Genomic DNA, 5273 nt, shown 5'->3' with positions numbered 1-5273 from the left:
TATGGTCCTATGTGAGCTTTTTTCTTTATATATATATATATATATATATATATATATATATAACTTAACTTAAACAACACAGATTTGAACCTCTTTTTTGTGCATTCACAAGAGGTGATTTACTGTGCGCTATAACCAGAGCCAGAACATATTTCAAACTGTCATGAAGCAAGGCATTGGAGGTCGCCCTAACAGTTGCATTTTATTTTCAAGTTCAAGATAGATTCTCCTGAGGAATGCCCATTTTTTGGGGGAAAAAAAAGACCCTTGAGGCTAGAGAGCATCATATGAATTTCTTATAGACAACGTCTCGGAATTCTTTCCCACTGATTCCAGACCTGTATGTGTGCCCTGTTACTGTGCTTTCTGGTGCACTGGCAGGTGGGTTTCACAGGCCTGGATACTACAGTGGTGTTACAATCAGAGCAGGTCTTTGATGCTGTGCCAGGGCCTCTCATACAGAGCTGAGTGATGCAGCAGCAGCAGCTTTCTCTGGCTGCCATATGGAAGACCACAGAAACATACCAGGCACAACACGAGAGGTGAGAGAGAGAGAGAGAGTCGGAAGTACTAGACTTGGTCGGATGCTGAATAGCAATCCAGAGCCAGTTCAAAGACTTTTAAATTAAATAATGTTTAGAGACACGTCTTGATTGTTATGTTCTTGTCCAGTGTACATTATTTTTTTTATACATGTGCCCTTGTAATCCTTACTCAAAAACGACAACATCTCTTCTATGATGATGTGTGCACCAGCGTGAGGGTTGGGCAATAATACATCCCCTCCAGCAACCGGTCACTCACATGTAGGGCTGGGTGATTTTTCCGATTTTATAGATTAATTTTAATTTAATATTTTGCCACGATTTTATTTTTTATAAATCGAGGAATCACAATTTTGAATAGAAATATTACCAAACGTTAGAATTAGACACTTTGACAATATGCCAATGTTAACAGTAAAGAGAAAAAAATGATCCAACCGCATGTCTGCGCACTTGATTAACCGCTCACCTGTGATGCGCTCTGTGAAGGACCATAAAGTGCCATTCACACAGAATGCGCTTTTGTGTTGACAAAGATGCAACGCGGGCAGTGGAATAGGAAAAAATGCAGGAAGATGGGAGTTCTTTTAACTTGAGCGGCACGTTTTTAGAATGCCGTTTCATGCATGAAACGCTGCAAGAGATGCGAGCGCAACAATCAAACTGTCAACAATGGAAAAGCAGCGTAATCTAATAAAAACCTGTTAAGAACTACTACTGTATGTCTGAAATTTCGTGTGTGCATCATGACAGGCTGAAAGCTACTGTTCATTGTTTTTACAGAACATTCATAGTTATAGTCTACTGGTGTTATACCTTCAGTCGTTTTGAATTTGAATTACCTAGATGTTTGAGATTTTTTAAAGCATTTTCCTTATATTATTTCTGAACATATTACATCATGTTGACAACTTCAAGTGTGGTGCACTTGAAATAGAAATTTCTTTAACTAGAGGGTTAATAAAGAAAAATTTACTTGAATCATGTTGTAGTAACATTTTCAAGTTGACTAGTTAAAAATCATAAAAATCAAGAATCGGTCAATCGTTCTGAAAAAATCAAGGTTTTATTTTTTTTCCATATCGTCCAGCCCTACTCTCATGTAATCGCAGCAATTAGAAAACAAGAATTACCCAATCAATTCCCCATGGACAAAATCAAGTCCCATCCGACTTTTACTTTTTTCTCGTTTTAGAAGCTGTTTTATGTGAAAATACAGGTATGTCACAATAGGGAGGAAAATACTGAAGTGCAAGCGCCATAGACAACCTTATTGATTATAATGGGGGGTGTTTTATTTTTGTATCATCACTCTGTTTGCTTTAAGTTGTATATTGTGTGTTCACACTGTTTAGTCTTAGTGAATTAAAAAATAATTCCAGGTTACAGACTCGCTCCAAATTACAAATTCACTTTGGCTTTACAGCTGCTTTTTGAGATTTGTATATACAGTAGATATATTTTTTGGCACAGTTGGAGCTACATGGAATGCATGTAATTGACACATTGAATGATTATTTAATTACAGCAATTATAAATGCAAATCTTGATTATTTAATAGTGCAGTGACCTCAAAAGTTTGGGGACTAAGATTATTTTAATATTTTGAAAGAAGTCTCTTATGCTCACAAAGGCTGCATTTATTTGATAAAAATACAGTCATATTGTAAAATATTATTGCAATTTAAAATAACTGATTTCTACTTGAATATATTTTAACATGTAATTTCCTGTGATGGTAAAGCTGAATTTTCAGCAGCCATTACTCAAGTCTTCAGTGTCACATGATCCTTCAGAAACCACTCTAATATGCTGATTTGGTGATCAAGAAACATTATTATTATTATCAACACTGAAAACAGTTGTGGTGCTTAATAATTTTATGGAAACCATCTTTTTTTTCAGAATTATTAATTGAACAGAAATTCAGAAGTTTCAAATAACAGCATTTATTTGAGATAACATTATAAATATAACATATATAAATATAAATTACTTTACTGTCAGTTTTGATCAATTTGCTGAATAAAAGTATTAATTTCTAAAAAAAGAAAAAAAAAATCTTACTGGTCCAAACTTTTGAAGAGTAGTGTAAATTTATATTGGTACGTTGACTATTCAGAATGATGTAAGTACTGCAGCTATTTCAGCGTTGCTCTGTTTGTCTCAGACAGTGGTGAACGTTGAGGGCAGGACTAAATGTTTGTCCAATGGCAGACAGGCAGAGTGTTTAGGAAACTGGTGTGAAAACAGTTATTTTTTTCAGTTGTATTTGGTGCCACTAATGGTGCAGAAAGTACACACTTCACCTTTACGCTTCTTGATCCAAGTCTTGATCTGGTTAACCAGTCACACCCTTACGAACTACCACTGAACTGTGTACTTGTTTTCTATAGAATTAGTTTGTTTCATTCTTCCCACTGTCATATCTTTATGTTCTGTAAAGAGAGAAAATCAAGTGCCCATGTTTTTGTTGGCATGACTGTACCACCTGTATTCAGATAGGTGTGTATGACGCAAAGTAACCTGACTCATAGCACAGCCAAGAACGCCATGTAGTTTGAATACTTGTTCTTTTGTGTTTTAAGGTGTCATGTCATCATTTCAGTGCCATCATTTTGGCTTAGAGGCTGTTCTTGTTATTACTGAGGTTTTCTACTGTCCTAAAGAAGGAGAGCTACAAGCATTAGTCACCACCATTCTGGGTTTTGAGGTGATGGGCGTAGATTCTTTCATAAGTGTCCTTGAAGAGTAATGTAGTGCTGTGGTCTCTTTTATGCTGTTGCTTTCTGAGAGTCAGGACATGTTGACGTCCTCCATGTGGAAGTCCCTCAGAGTCACTCTGGGACACTCAAGGTGTATGTTCGTGTTTGTGCGCAATGGAAAATCCTTAACTTGTACAGACAAGTCAGCAGGACATGATTGCAACATCTTTTACGTTATATTCTTCTACAGCTGCAGATGTGGATCCATCAAGACCACAGGGTTTTTGTCAAACCCCTCAGCTAGATCCATTTACAATATCACAAGACCTGGTTCTCAATTCAGACCATATATAGTAGGGATGCACCGAATGATGCGTGTGCTAAGTGAGTGAACATCAAAGATCACACAACAAGTGCACGCGCTCTCTCTCTCTCTCTCTCTCTCTCGCTCTCCCTACCGTTAAGTAACTTGTGCATTGTTTTACTTACTTGTTTTTGACATATCCGACCGAACTACAAACTTTCCAGTGATGTCTGTGAGAAAGATATATTCACTCGACAAGCTCGCGCATCTGCGCCGCGCACTTAATCCACTCGGCGTGCTTTGTTTATCAGCTCGCGCACATCAGCTATACAGGCGTTAATACTGAATGTTTAACATTATATTCATTGCATACATACATCGTAGTAGACATCCTTAACTCCTTTCTGCTGTCTGTTGTTCTGTTGTCGGTGTTTCTTTGTTTGAATATGGCGCTTATCACATGCTGTGTGGTATCGGCGTTTGGTATCGGGGCATTTTAACGAGTACGAGTACAGGAGACCAGTATCGGTGCATCCCTAATTTATAGTCCAGTTAATATACAGGACGTAGCTTTTTATAGTACAATTTTGTCACTACGTATTTCATGCCCATGTTATTTCAAAAGCAGAGATCAGGAATGGTTTAGAGAATTTGTTTTCTTTCCACCATCTGTATCTCTCCCTCCCTTTTTATTCATTTATCAGACTCCTTGCATCTCCTGCTTCTAGTTTTGTGACCTTTATGATTTCAATTGGAAAATCATGAATGCAATATTAAAGTCATATCACATTTTCTTTTTTCTTTTTTTGTTTCCCTGTGTGGTGTTTCACATGTTCATATAAAGCAGCCACTAGCATTTCCATTGTGAGCTATTTCATTGTTTTCTCTGTTTACAAATAAACCCTTTGTATGTTTGTGTGTGCTTTTTTGCTAAGTTTAATCATGTCCCATGGTGTGGAGATGTTATATCCCTGGTTGCAATGCCTCACTGCACGTGTGTGTGTGTGTGCGCGCGTGCGCTAAACGTCCGTCTGTGTGTGTCTGCCCGAGGTCTCTCCTGTGTTTAACAGCAGGGTGTTCCCTCTGTTCAGAAGCTGCTTAATTCCCTGCAAGTGCTGGGAACCTTCCGGAAAGACTCCCACTGCGCTGTGGTAAATATTTACGCACTCCGCACCCTGATCCCAGACCTACAACGATCAGAGCTCAAACATTAAGGGCGAGCACTGTAGACAAACACCAAGACATTCACTTTACCGGCTATTCACTTCAACAGTGATGACTGTTTCCTGGACACAGATTAAATCCAGTATCAACCTAATACATCCTATTTAAGGGTATCCTTAATTGAAACACTTTTTAAATTTAAGAAGGTTCACCTGTATCTTGGAAGCAGAAAACTCCTTTCAGGCTTAGTTACGTAATAGACTGTGCTGTTCTTTCAATTCCAACAGACCAGTATATGTACCAATATATATAGACCAGACCTATATATATATATATATATATATATATATTAGAGCCCGACCGATATATCGTTTTGCTGATATTATCGGCCGATATGAGCCTGTCGCCGATATATCGGTATCGGCGAATATGCCGCCGATATGAACATTTTTTTTACAGAACATATAATGCAAATAAAATGCTTGAAATGGTGTAATTACTTAGTTTGTCCAGCAGAGCGCGCTCCATTGTTTGCTACTGGCGACCTGGATGAAA

General features: G+C 37.8%; 1 protein-coding gene across 3 annotated transcripts in view; it reads left to right on the top strand.

The window, feature by feature from the left end:
- Positions 1 to 5273, top strand: part of LOC107664409 (sarcoplasmic/endoplasmic reticulum calcium ATPase 1-like) — an 88532-nt gene that overhangs the window by 58753 nt on the left and 24506 nt on the right. The window lies entirely within an intron of this gene.

Source organism: Sinocyclocheilus anshuiensis, unplaced genomic scaffold, assembly GCF_001515605.1.
Source record: "Sinocyclocheilus anshuiensis isolate Anshui unplaced genomic scaffold, SAMN03320099.WGS_v1.1 scaffold351, whole genome shotgun sequence".
In the NCBI taxonomy this organism is placed as follows: Eukaryota; Metazoa; Chordata; class Actinopteri; order Cypriniformes; family Cyprinidae; genus Sinocyclocheilus; species Sinocyclocheilus anshuiensis.
The sequence above is the reverse complement of the archived record's forward strand: the minus strand, read 5'-3'. Positions and strand labels throughout refer to the sequence as shown.